Raw genomic sequence first — 15,024 nt, forward strand, 5'->3', positions numbered from 1 at the left:
CATGTATTTAGGTCAATGTTCTTAGACAGATAAAGTATCTTTATACAGACTTGAACATTGGGAAATAGAAGGGAAACAAGCCGAGAGAAGAAAAGTTACAAGCAGATGATAATGAAAGAATTAGGAAAAGTATCAGCCTTTTTGTCTCGGAAATAGTAGGTCTTGAACTAAATCCTGGGAAAGACAGACAGAAATAAGATGACGAAGAATGACAAAGTGGAGTAATGATAACAATATTAATAAATGATGATAATTAAGTTTGAGAGTGATACTTGTATGCTAGCTTGTTCTATGCTGGTCTGTGCTACTGCACCAGAATACTTGAGACTGGGTAGTTTATAACAACAGAGATTTATTTTCCCACAGTTCGGGAGGTTGGGCATCCCAAGAGGGAGGCTCTGGCATTGGGTCTCATCTGGACCTTGTTGCTGTGTCCTCCCATGGCAGAAATACAAGCTGGCCAAGTGCTATGGGAAGCTTCTTTTATAAGTGCTTCCCCATCTCATTAATGAGAGTAAGGATCAACAGATTTAGATTAATCTAAGAATTTGGCTAATTACTGTAATTGAAAGCAAAGCTATCATGAAACTTAGGTTTAATCAACACATGAATTTCAGAGGGGAAACATTAAAATTACAGTGGACCCTCAAGTTATGACTAGGCTCACATACAAACAACTTGGGTTACTACTGGAATTTTAGTTTTAACTTACGACCGAAGTCTTAAGTTATGACCCAAATGCTGATCTTTCCTGTGTGGGGTTCATTGAGAAATCCCAGGCCAATGTCTCTCTAAGGACCCTGAGATCTTCCTGGAAGAAAATGTGGCCTAAAATTACTCAGGAGAGAGACTCTGAAGTCTGTCTAGAAGAGCCTGAGCCTTCAATTGACCCTGTGGTTGTGTCACTATAGCAGAGTCCGTGGTTTTCAGGTAGATAGTGATGATGTTGAGGAACTGGTGGAGGAACACTCAGAGGAACTGTCTACAGAGGAGCTTCAGCAACTTCTGGCTGAGCAACAGAGAATGGCAGCTGAGGAGCTTTCTGAAGAGAAGGAGGAGTATCAACAATGAGTGCAGCAAAGTTCTTCTTCTGAAATAGAGGAAATCCTAGAAATATGGACAGAGCTACAAACATGTGTAGAGAAGACCCACCCAGACAGAGGAAAAGCCAATCGTTGCATTCACTTGCTTAATGACAATGTCATGTCATCCTACAGAACAGTGTTAAAGAAAAGACAGAAACAGACAACCTTAGGTCAGTTTTTAGTTCTGAAAACGTTGAGACCTAGTGAACCAGAAGCAGGTCCCAGTGGGCTACAAACTTTTCCAAGGAGAGAAATATGCCAGAGAGCCAGATTCCTGATGTTCTTAAGGAAGGGGACTCTCCTTCCAAACAATAACCACCTTCCATTTCATCCTCCCTTCCTGCAAATCAAAGATGTCAATTTAAATGCTGAGTACAGTATGAAATTGTTGTTTCTGCTAAACTAAGCACATTTTATAACTTTTTGGTGAATACACTAGGAAAATCATTGGTGTTTCTGGTAAGTTATGCATATTACACAACCCTTGTTTATTATGAAAAGGTTAGTTAAGGGGAGTTTTGGGAGGATTGGAACACATTATGGGTATTTCCATGATTTCTTATGGGAAAAACAGTCTTGATTTATAACCAACTTGAGTTACAACTAGCCCTTGCAAATGAATTGAGTATATAAGTCAAGGGTTCGCTGTATAGCACAAGCATAAATATATTATTGCCTTTACCTCTTACAACTACCCAATAAGCAGAATTATCCTTAGTTTACACATACAAAATGTTAATTATCTTATCCAAGGTAATACTAGTAGAAAAGAGTTTTCAACCCATGTCCTGCCTGACCTCACACCCTTGATCCTTAGCTCTTTTTCTTAAACTCTCTCATAATGAGAAAGATGATAGGAAAATAATCATCTTAGGGCCAATTAAAAATATCAAGTGGTAAAAGATCACAGGATCCCTTAATGAGATGCAGAACCAATAAAGACTATGCAAAGAGAGCTTGAAGATATGGTGTAGTTAATTAAGCATTTCAAAGACTTGGATGACAAGAAGAGGTCAAGAAGAAAACTTTCAGAATTGGAGTAGGGTAATAATGGGAGAGGAACAACACAGAGACAACGAGAAATCACTGAGGGCTGACATTAGAGAAAGACAAGGAAAAAGAAAGAAGCAAGCAAAAGCACTCAGAAGAAAAGGAAGCTAGCGATCTCAATCAGCATCTTAAATAAATTGTGAGATTCTAAATAACACCAGACCAGGGTCAAGAGTCTTAGCCTTTATGAGATTATAGAAGAAGAGCAAAATAAAAATAGTCAAAAGGGGTGGAAAAGAGACTAGTTCATCCAGAGTAATACTACAAGGGTAATTTTGATAAACTGAAACTCCTATAATCATTAAATTGCAGTGGAGAATAGTCATGGGTAAGTTGTCATGCAGAGAACAGGAAATATCCTTCTATTAAGACTATCTAAGGATATGAATGATGTACATCAAGGGCATCTTTGTGGATTTCCTCTACAAAATGTAATAGCCATCCACCACAGCATCACTCTTGGGGAATCCTGGAAATTCTGAGCAGCACTGTGTGTGATCCATGATCCTTTCTGGTCCCAGCCAGCTTTCCCCCCAAAGTGACACAAACCTACTCCATACTTCAGAAGGTCTATGGCTCCTCAGGGTCTTGGTCTAAGGGATGGCCAGTGTTCTCTGCTGAGAAGTTCAGAAGCAGCATGATTAACAGGTGAGGGATTGCGGCGAAGGCAGCTTCCAGATCTTGAATGAGAATTTTCACATCTGCCACCTTGGACATTTTTCAAGCTCATTCCTCTGTGTATTCCAGGGAAGTGCTCCCTTGAGCTGGGCTTGTCTGCTTCTGGCCTGCATACTGAGCTGTGTAATTGAGGGAACTCGAGCATAAGCAGTTTATGGTTGTATGAATAAGCAAAATACTCAATATGAGACCTGATTGTTTTCCAAAATTGTACAGTACCTGGTTTCACTTGTCGTTTTGGAACAGGAGTAGGAGGACAAGACTGTGATAGTAATGCATTCAATGGGTATAATTAACCCATTTCATAGAAACAGATTTTCTGAATTATTCTATAAAGCTCATACATGTTTAACACTTTATTTTCCAAAGCAGAAAAACATCATTTCTGAAGGTACTCATTTTTCCCAGATATCAGTGTAATTGGCATAAACCTTACTTTATCATTGACAGAGTGGGATTTTTTTTTTTTTTACTCATTTCAATGACATATGGTTGGGGAAAAAATGATTCCTCCTCTAATACTGCCATTCTGCTTATTCATCCATGAAGTAGTTTATGCTCATCTCTCTTCAGTATGCCTTACAAAAGGAAAAGTATTATTTGTCAGCTTCCTGCAAATAGAAGCAGCAGCAGGAGTCTTTAGAGTGCCTTGCCACCCACTGAAGCAACATCAATGATCCAGCAAAAGGTGATAAAAACCACAGAGGCATGAAAGCTAGCAAGGATAGGGAAGTGTGAAACAAATTGTTTGTATCCAGTGGTGTCCCCAAAAGATCATCACCAACAAAAACCCTGCTTTGGGACCCTGTGCCTCTACCCTCTTTTTGACCTCAGGAATTTCTCAATATGCTCCCCAAATCAGAAGGAGAGTCAGCTCACACAGAGCCCACAGGCAGCCTCCACCCTCAGCCCTCAGAGTTTCTGTTTACTGTAATTAAGTGAGAACACTCGTTCTTTAAATGAGGATGCTTCCTTGTGCAGAGAAAACATGATTCCCAAGGCACACTGCTGGGATGTAAGACAGTGAGACTGATGGTTCTGGCTCACACACTGTCAAGCTACACACAGGCCAAGATCCCATGCAAAATTTGAACAGCTGGGAACATTCTAGATTACTCTAGAAGAAAAGCAACATGAAGAACATTTGGGTTTTAATTTGGGGTGATTGTAGTCTTTCACTTTCAACTCAAATGTTGATATCAATTTTTCCTCCAATCTATATGTTGTACTAATGATGAATCTACAAATGATAATCAATCAAACCTCATTAAAGAAAGTCCACTTGGGAAAGTTCCAGGAAAAAATGGTGAGTTTTGTTTTAAAATACTTATTCCCTTTGCACAAAGTTTTTCAGGCAAAGAAGAAGATCATTGATTTGGGTCAGTGTAGAAGTAACTAGTGATAGTAAACTTTACTAATACCACTGGGTGAGTTTCCTGTATCTTAAAGGGAGTTTGAAATAAGCTTGCTGAAAAATACAGAACATGATAAAGTCTCACGAATCCCCAGTCCAGTGCTATAATACTAACCACTTGCCATATCTCTTGCAGAACTTTTTACTTTTGAACAAAAGCATTACAGATATTATACCAGAAATCTCTTCAGGTCCTATTTTCTCCCAGATTCCTTTCCCTGTTTGAGGTCCTTAAGACAGTGCCAAAAGCTGTTGCTTCTCTAGCCACACAATTTCTTTTAGTCTTTCCTTTAACGGCACCAGATTATATTGTTGTGCAGAGATCAGTGACTGCTGAGGTTAGCTGAGTCCCTTCTCTGCTGGGGCCCAGACTTCTCAGGGTTCTCTTGCCTACCTCACAAGGTACACAGCAATAACATTAAATGCTGTGTGGTGACTGTTTTGAAAACCATATCATTAAAAGCAAACTATAAGATTATTTAGGAAACATGTCTCCTGTTTTGAACATAAAGGAGTCTAATAAATCTGGCCTTTGAATCCTGAAACCTTAATGTTTACCCAATTCAAAGAAATGGTGCTTAATTAATGCTCTGGTCAACTAATTACAAGTTTGGTGACTATAAATCAAAGATTTAAAATATTCTGTCTCATCATTGCTATAAATAACATAAACGGGTCCAGATATCTGCATATCTGCCTTCAAGAATATGATCTTAGGGGAGAAGTACTCAGTGGTTGCATGAAGATAAAATCCTTTTCTACCCAAGTGTCACCTCAATTAGTAAACGTAGAAAGTCAGAAAGCAATGAATACTGTCCCACTGCTGCTGTTCATAGAAAGAAAAAGAGAAGTGATAAGGAAATCTAACCCAAGTGCTAGTTTTTGAAATCTCAACCGGATATCCCCAGCTGTCTCACAGGCACATGCGTGTCTCCTGTGGTCACACAAGGTAACATTGGAATTTTAGCAATGTTGACAACAGCTGTGTTGTCTGGGACCATGACCCCAGTGGGGAACAAGTGGCAGTAAAAATAATTAACTGGCTGTGTCTCCATTTTATAGGTCTTTTATGTCTATATTTTAAAATTTGAGAATGTCATCTTATTTTTCTTAAGAAATGAAATTACTATTCCCATTGACTCAAACAGTGAGGTTCATTTTCTCTGAAGATATGATTATTGCAGTGCATGGTTTTCACTCATTGAACTGACAGAATAGACAGACTTTTTGCTGAAAGAAAAACTCAGAAACATGACAATGCCCTGATCAGATCAGGGCTTCTAGACAAGATGCTAAGAATATGAATTGGATTCCCACTGAGACCTGAGGGACCTCAAAATACATTTAGTCACATACAGGATGTTTTAATAAGAAATCAAATTTTGTCATCTGCTTTATTCAGCATCCAGAATGTGTTTTGGGATAGTATATGTGCGTAGGAGGTAGACCTTGGTTTATACTGGGACGATGGGAACTTTATATCTTGACTTCTCAGTGCACAGGAAGTCAAGCTGGGGAAGGGTTATACACAAATGACGGATAGTGATGAATGACAGCACACAGGTTCATGGGCTCTGGGCTACCTGGGGACATGTGCTTTCACTGCTATAACTGCTCATCTGACCCAGGAGGAGCCTATTAGAAAGGCAGTACCAGTGTGGGTTGTGAGGAAAAAAAGAAAAGACTGTAAAAAGAAAAGACTGACTCACATGTGCCACAGTTCTTCATCTTTAATGAGAAAGATGGTGTCCAGTGGATTTGGGTCAAGAATGAAATTAAACAGGCTACAATCCAAGCTTTGTCATTTTTTTTTTTCTCACAGCAAACAAGTCTATTGTCTACTGACAAAAAATTGTGAAAAATAATATGCGCTTCAGAATAATTTCTCTCAATCAGTATGGATAGTAATTATATCACATTAAAAATAAGAAAGAAAACCCCCAAACAACTAACCATTTTGGAGAAAAACACACACTAAAATTTACAAAAGGGAGAAGTGAGCAGCTGGCGGCTTTCAGTGCCATCTACCTCCCACACCACTCCACTCTCATAAGGCCCTGGCTCCGAGCGAGGAATCCCTCGACTACTCAGCCTTTTATATTTATTGAGTACATCAAATTCTTCCTCGCCTTAAGCCTCTGACCAGAAGGTTCTTGTTCTGTCTCTCATATAGCTCTTTCTCAGACATAGCTCTTTCTTACATAGCTCTTTCTCTCCCCACCTGTGGGGAGAGACATCCCTAAGTATACCTCCTCCTTCTATGTCTGTCACAGAACCCAGTTCACTTCCTGATGGCACAGCACACTACCCTGAAACTGTTTTGTCTATTTCTTGAATTGCTTATTAACCATTATTACACCTTCTCTTCCCATAATAGAGAGATTACTAAAGATGGGGGCTTTCTCTGCAGTTTGATTTTCTTTTCTATTCTTTTCTCTATGTATTTATTTATTTATTTATTTATTTAGAGACAGGGTCTTGCTAGTTAGCCCTGGTTGTCCTTGAACTCACAGTGATCCTCCTGTCTCAGCCTCCCAAGTGCTAGGATTACCATCATGCACCACCATGCCTGGTTAGTTTGTTAATTTAGCTTTAACCACTGCATATTCCACATTTATCACGGTGATGAACACATGGCATATGGTCAATCAGTATCTGTTAATGGAAGCATTTCCCCTTATCTTCAGAGGATACATTCTAAGACCCTTGGTGGATGCCTGGGAATTGAAGTCTATCATTTAATACCTCTTCCACATTAAGTAAGTATTTATTATATATGCTGGCCATAACTTTTGGAGTTTGAGGTGAAATGGCAAAATTTTGAATAATTTTGTTTTCCTGAGTCATAATTTCACAAGAGGAAGATTTGTTCTTATCATAGATCCCAGCAATCTCACTATACAATTATTTTTCCTTTTTGAGGATTTTTACCTTTTCACTCAAAAGAACTATTTATAGCTTCTCTTTGGCATATCCCAATTGCCAATGTCATAGTCTCAAGCCTTGGGGGCTGTGATTCTGTAAAGTAAGGATTACTGGAACACAAGCACAGTGCCATGTTACAGTCAGTTTGAGAACCCAGACGATTATGAAGTGACTTATAGGTGGGGAAGACTACACAGCATGGATAGTCTGGGCACAAAGGTGGTTCATATCCTGAGCAGGACAGAGCGGGGTGGGGGGCAATAATTCATCACCTTACTCCGAATGAGGTGCAGTGTTAAGCTTATGAATTATTTCTGGAATTTTCCACTTAATAGTTTTGGACCATGGTCTACAAGATGCAACAGAAACTACAGAAAGCAAAACTCCAGATGAGGCACTATTGGAAATGGATTCAAATTCATACCTTAAATTTACTCTCTTAACCATGTAAACCATATATACAGCATGCCCTTTTAGGACAGTGTAGATTCATGCTTTAAAGGTAACAGAAATTCTTCCATAATAAAGTTAAAATTGAAGTAGAAATAATATGTTACACATATTTCAAACCAAGTCACTGTTTTAGAAAAGAAGCGTAAAGGTGCTATCAATGCCTTACATTAGAGGAGCATTTTAAAGGTCTACATTCCATGCAAAGATTTTCACCTCAAGAGAGAATCAAGTTGATGATAAAAATGACTGTTGATGAGATGAAATTTATATTTAAACTACAATAAAAAACAGAAAATGTAACTAAATCCCAATCTAAAATTGGACACTTATACTAGTTGAGAAGTAAGCCTCTAACACTGGAACATGTTCTGTGTTGGTGACACCTTCCAAAACTGGAGGGTCATTCTTTGCTTGGATATTTCTCAATGCAAACAGTAGAGGGAGCTGCGACTCCACGCTAGGCGTCTTGAGTTTCTGTTTTCAACCTAAACTGCTGTGGCATGAAGTGCGATACGTTGGAGTCCACTTCTCAGTTCTCATACTGCAACAATGAAACGACGCTCAAAAACAATACCAGAAAAAAGCCCTGCCTGTAATGAAAGAAGTACTAACACATTTTAAAATTACTGGGGTTTTTAATAAACACTTCTTACAGTGACGATGAATGAGAAGTAACAGGAATGTCAAATGGGTGGACCAACCCATAGCACTTCCTTTAATGGCTCCTTAGTTAAATTCTCTGGCTTTCCCTCCTGCTCTGCCTCATTTCCAGTTGCTTTCCCGCTTTTTTTTTCTAAAGAAACGAAAAATCAGAATACTTTGAAATAGAATTTCCAACTCTCATCATCACAGGAGACTATTTTCCATTGCCCATGTTACAAAGACAACTAGAAGGCTTTTTAAAAAGAACTTTTTTTTATTAGTATGAGGAATAATAGTCGAGACTTAGAGAACACGACAACTAACAAAATGCAACAACACAGATCATACATAAACCCCATCAGCAAGAGAGAGGCTGTAAAACTGAGGAAAATTTTAGAGTCAGTTGTTATCACTTATTTGGGAATAACTTTTGTACCTCTTCAAAAGAGAATTTACATACCCAGAATAAATATTCCATATATTGACTGATCATTCATTTAAACAATCTGTTAATAAACATATTTTTTTAAAAAGTAGGTTTTGGGAAATGTGTAAAAAGAAACAAATGTGTCGACACCATTATAAATTCAATACAATCTCTTCTATCTGCATTGTGAATGGGTATTCAGAATAATACTAATGAGTCTAAGATCCATTAAGACAAAGGTTTATGTATAGAAGAATTTTTTCTCACATAGTTGCATTTGAGCATTCTGGCAACTGTGGGAAGTAGGTGGGACAGGTGCCAACATTTCAACTTTACAGAGAAGGAAATGAAGATGTGGAAATATCAAATAAATTGCCCAGTGTGGGCCAGTGAGGAGAAGGATTAGATTCCTCACTGTCACCCTATACTACCTCAGGACAGTGCTATGAATTATAAATTGGAATAATATTTTGTGTGTGATGTTTAAGTAAGGCTGATCATAGTCAAACCATAAACCAGAAGCTGCCTTTTATGCTAAAAGACAATAAAGGTATGTTTAGGGATTAGTCCCTGGGTCTTATTTCTGGCTTCCTCTCTTAGACTTGTGTGATCTTGGACAATTTACTTGATGTTTGCAAGCATAATTTATCCCATTATGAAGTAAGGATAATTTCTACTTCTCAAAATAGTTGTGAGATTCCACAGGACAATGAAGTACTGTATCTAACACAGACCTGAAATGATTTAGTCTGTCCTTTTTTCTTCCCAACCCATTTCCTTAGGTGTGAGTACTATTTTCTTTCACAGTGAGTTATTTATACTCATACTTTGGCTCTCTGAAAAATTTCTTTCCATCCTAGTTTTTGTGTAGTTGAAGGTATTATGGACATTTCTACTTAATGTCTCCCTCTGTCACGGTTTGAATATGTCCCACAAATTTCATGTATTGAAACTCAGTCCCCCAATTCATAGATGAATGGTATTTGGAGGTCGGATCTTTGGAAGGTAATTTGGATCAGATGAGGTCAGGACACTGGGGGTTCCTCTACGAAATTAGTGGCTTTGTAAGAGGAAGAAGAACCTGAGTGGGTGCACTTGCTCTGTCTCAGCACATGATGCCCTCAGCAATCTTACCACACAGCAAGAAGGCCTTACCAGAGGCTGGCACTACACTCCTGGACTTCCCAGGCCCCAGAACAGCGAGGGACACAAACCTCCATTCATTATAAGCTTCTCAGTCTGTGATATTCTGTTATAGCAACAGAAAACAAACTAAGACACTCTCCAAAGAAGAATATCCATTTAGGACAAGATGGTTGAAGTCCTTTGGAGAACTTAGGAACATTTTATTTTGTATACGTAAGACTATCGCTGGTCTTCAACAGGAAATTTGACAAATAAAAGTATGTTTAACATAAGGGATTATAACCAAGCTTGTTAACCAGCTTAATTGCTTCTCAATTACAAGCATTCTGATTAAGGATAATTCTATTATATACAGATCACATGTGTGTAAATTCCAACCAAGTCTTCCCTAAAGACATAAATTTTTCCTAAGGATAATAGTGCTATTGAATATGGCGAGCTAATTTGGAGTAATGTACACAACTTTTACGAAACACTGATTCATAAAAACAGCTTACTATTAGTTCAAAAGATTTACTTTTTAGTAAAAATCCCCTTATTAGAAACTTGTTTTTCCTGAGAAGATATAATCTGAGAGAAAAAATTTTTACATACACACACACACACACACAATTAGCTAGATAGAAAGTTGTAGGAAATTATTCTTTGTAAACAATTTGTGCTTCTGGTATAAAAATTTCTTTAAAAAGTGAGAAAATACAAATTTGTCTTTGGAACAAAGGGTCACAAATAGAAGAACTGGTTGAAACTACCCTAAATAACAACACTACCTCTGATGTAGGCAAATCCTTAAAGGGAAGAACATCTTCTTGAGAACAGTGAGCTAAATATTTGTGCCTCCTGACAGGGCCAACTCCTTGGTACAAGACAATCACATTGACCAGAACAAAATTTTTTCTCAGTAACTTTTCTAAAAACAAACTGTACAAATATAGTGTTAAAATTATGTATTCACTCATTTGAGGGATAGTATAGGTTATTCAATAACTGCTTGATAAGAGAGATACGATTAAGAGTTCTTTCTTTATTTCTACATTGCACATTATACTAACACAGGCTCTGGGAATCTCCAAGCTGACCACGAGGGTGAGTCACACACCATCCCAGCCCTGATTAGGAGGGTTTAGCATTTGAGCCCCTGCCACCTCTTCTCTTGCCTTCCTCCCTGCTATGAAAGGGCTCATGTCACACAGGGCACAATGTTGGAGCAGACAAGTAAGTAAAAAACAGCACTTTGATCTAAAAATGTCTGCAAATAGACTGAGATTGCTCCTAATATTCTCTCCTCTTTAGAGCTACATTCACATCTGATCTCTATCTCAGCCGTGAACACTGTGGGAGCTACAGTGGATCTTATTTTCTCTCTCAGTTTTCTCACTCCAATGTACCACGAGGGTGACCCGGCAGTGATATCTGGACATCTGGGTCTCCAGCTTAGAGCGCTTCATAGTTTTGTGCCTCCACATGGCCATTGAGCCCCACCGGGACCCTGCCTGGCCTTCATTCCTGATGGTAGCCTAGTGCTCTCTGTTGCCAGGGCATGTCTGTCACACTGTCTTCCTCACCTAGCTTGCTCTCACCTCTCTTTTGTTTTCTTTCTGGACAATTCTCCTCAGTCCTAAATTGTTGTAGGAAACTAACCTTAAGCAGAATCTTTAGAGACTTTTCTTCCTCCCTTCACATTTCTGTGAACTAAAGTCAGATCTCCTAGACAGCTAGGGCTGTGTCTGACTCAGCCTTGCAAGCCCAGCTGTGAACACAGTGTTAGGCGCGTAGTAGACTCCTAAATAAATGCCTGTATAACAGTTCAACAGTGTGAATCAGGAGCACTTGGAACTTTTGAGCACTCATTTTCTAAGAGTGTTAGTTATCATGACTTTGAAAGGATTCTTTTTGAAGAACTTGTTTCTTGTCATTTGGAAAATAGCAGTTTTCTCTCTAAAGGGCATTGTTTAGACAAATTCAATGGGAAAGTGACACAGAAAGTTGGGAGCTTATTATTTTTCCTTTCCTTTCAATGCTGTCCTCCACTGTGCTCCACCAGTATGGATGGGTGCACCATAGGACTTCTTGCTGCATACTGGCAGTGTCATCAATTTAACCCATGACACAAACAGCTTCAAAAAACACAAGAGCTGAGGAAAACTGTATCCCAAGGTGAAGTCTAGATGATACTTGTATGAGAGAAAAGAGACTTCAGTTAATACTGGGAATCATCCTAGAATCAGAGTTTCCATAAACCACAATTCTTAAAACACAGTGTGTTAATGGCTTAGCATGACAATTTTCTTTTTTAAACAAAAGCTGACCTATGTATAAAAACCCTTTGTTTTCTGCATAAGTTTAGTCCTTATTTCTTTAGTCTAACCCACTGGGTATTTCATTATATTAAAGTTAATAAGCCACGTTTATTTCAAATACCATGTACTCAGGATTTGAGGAGTACTTTGTATCAGACCCATAGATGAGTTTAAATGCTGAATTTAATATATGAAACAAAATGAGTACTTCCCTTCCCCTAAACATTCTGGCAATAAAAACTGCAGAACTGAGCATTATAAATACTTTCATATAGTCATATATGTCTTAATCTTTTAAGTTCTTCAGTAAATTCATTTGATCAATAGTTGAGAACTCATTTCAAAATTTTATGTAATCCTCTTCTCTCCTAGACATTTGGCAGGCTTGTCACAAAGGCCTTCATCATTCAAATTCCTCTTTCAAGGGAACAATTATTCTGTCTTAAAAGCAGCATTACACACTTAGAAAACCACACAAATGTCCAATCTTGCCCATTCATATTCACCAGCTTTCTTCTTTAAAGCACAAAACAAATACTGAATAACTTACAGTATGTTCTCTGGCCAAAAAAATTTGGAATAAAGCTAAATGAAGCTGATCTCTTTAAAAACTGGATTCTAGGAGATCCAATTCATACCTTTGTCCCCTTTATAATCAAGGTTAATTGACAGCAATGCCTTACCAACAGGGCAATACACTTGATTGGCTAAAGTGATATAAAGGACTGAGCACCAATCCTGTTCATTCCAACATGCAACCACATCTTGAGATTCGTAAAGTGCTGGCTGCGAAGCCCTAGTGATAGTGTAAGTTCTGGTCTTTACAAAGTCACTAATCTGTTTTATATTTTCTTATTTATAAAATGTATTTGTTTACTCATTCATTAAATAATCAATAATTACATGGTACAAGCCAGAAATGTTAGGTACTGGTGAAAAAATGGAAGTTAAAAAAAAAATCACACTGCAGTCAGACAGATAAGGAAAAGAACAGTTACAAAGCACTGTGCTTTGCTCAGATCAGAGGACTGCAGAGGGCAGCTTGGATGCTGTGTGCACTGGCCAACACTAGGGGGCAGAAACGATGCTTAGGCCAAGTCAGGAAGATGGAGAACAACTGTAGGCATGGCATTCTGTGATAGAGATTAAACCATGGGTTACAGAAGAAGGAAGGGCTGAGGAGAAGACAGACAATGTTAGGCACAGGCAAACCTCGAAGTGCCCAGCATAGCATACAGAAGGATTGAACTCCATCTTTCTTCAAGGAAAAGGAAGCTAAAAGGAGTTTTAGGGCAAATTGTGTTAAGCTATTCTATGAAACAGTTTTAGGCCATCCAAGCCCACCTGACTCTACTAAGTCTTGAGTTACAGGTCAGAATCATGATGGAGAGACGTTCTTCCATGTGGAGAAGGTAGAGGCAACCAGACCAACTCTGAGGTAGCTAAAAAATAAAGGTATGCATTGACAAAGCCTAAATGAAGGCAGGGGAGTGTGGAGAAACAGTAGGAGATGGATTATTAGTAGGTACTGCAGATATTGAAGTCAGGTAGAGACTGAAAGGCAGTTAGAAAGGGACCAGGCCCAAGACAAAGTCAGAACAGAGATGAGGCAAACCAAGGCTGACTTTGAGGGCCCAGTTGATAGAAACGAGGGCCCAAGATGGAGACACCATGACGAAGTCGGCAAGCCTCCCCAGAGAGAAACAACAGCTCAAAGCTGTGCTGTAACAAGCACCATCAGTCCAGTGAGCCTGAACAATGTAACAAACATGCAGATAGATGACCAGAACACTCTGACCCCCATTCCTGCCCCTTCCAGAAATGCCTCTGTCCTTCTTCCTGCTATGCATCCTTGCTCTGCACCTTGCTTTTTCTATTAGATCAATATTAGCTAAGCAACTGTACTTGTAATCCCACAGGATGGTTGCAGTTTGAAGCAAGGTAACCTGTGATGAGATTTTACTGTATAAAATCCCTAGACAAAGAGCTTAAGCGGCAACTCACATTTGGGACCCCTTCTGTCTGCCTCTGAGGAGCTTTCTCTTAATATGGGTAATCAGTTGTTTGGGAAGTTCCAACTTGATTGATCTCATTCACCATTTCCTATTTTTAAACTCCTTTGTCTTCGAGTCCAGTTTTTGAAGTCATGAGACATGAACTCAGGACATTAACAGGCTGGGAGCTACTGTAACATAGAGATGCAAACTTGACATGACTGTTTACATATGGAGGATGAAGGGAAGATAAAAATTGTAAGATTCTTTTTAGAGTTTAGTTTTGGATGTGCTGCTACTATAGGACCTAGAAGACTTCCATGTGGAGGTGTTGAGCAGGCAAAGGAATGGGACTGGGGAGCAATGTCTGGGTTGAATAAAAGACTGCAATCCATTAATCCATCCAACATATAGAGGAAGCTGTTGATGGAGGAGACAAAGGAGGTGGCCCTAGAGTTAGCAGAGAAAAATCAAGATCATTAAAGCAAGAGAATAGAGTTTCAAAAAAGAGCAATCAACAGTGTAACTTCCTATGTAGCAGTGAAATAAGATGGAACTGGAAAGTGCCCAGGGAACCTGGCAGCTCAGACATTTTTAGTGGCCACAGGGAGTTCAGCGCCACGAGAATATCTTGGACACAAACCAGACGTGGGTGGGCTAAAGAGTTACCAAGACCACCAGAAATGGAATCCTTTTTCTAAAAGCCTGGGTAAAAGAACTAGAAAAGCCAACTGGTTTGAAAATCTTTACAGCTCTTACTAGCAAGTCCATTCTATGAAATTCTATGAAGGACACAGTTTTATATCAAGGCGAGTGGATAAGATTCCCTGGTTGTCTATCTTACTACCGACATGGATGTTAAGAAATGGAGACAATGGAACTAAGGTAGGTTGAGAATGGATTCGTCTGG

General features: G+C 38.9%; 1 protein-coding gene across 4 annotated transcripts in view; it reads right to left on the minus strand.

The window, feature by feature from the left end:
- The window catches only part of Col19a1 (collagen type XIX alpha 1 chain), a 349,367-nt gene that overhangs the window by 103,321 nt on the left and 231,022 nt on the right, over positions 1–15,024 (minus strand). The gene's annotated exons all lie outside the window — the stretch shown is intronic.

Source organism: Heterocephalus glaber, unplaced genomic scaffold, assembly GCF_053883595.1.
Source record: "Heterocephalus glaber isolate CG9 unplaced genomic scaffold, H.glaber_assembly_v1.0 deba00000594, whole genome shotgun sequence".
NCBI lineage: Eukaryota > Metazoa > Chordata > Mammalia > Rodentia > Bathyergidae > Heterocephalus > Heterocephalus glaber.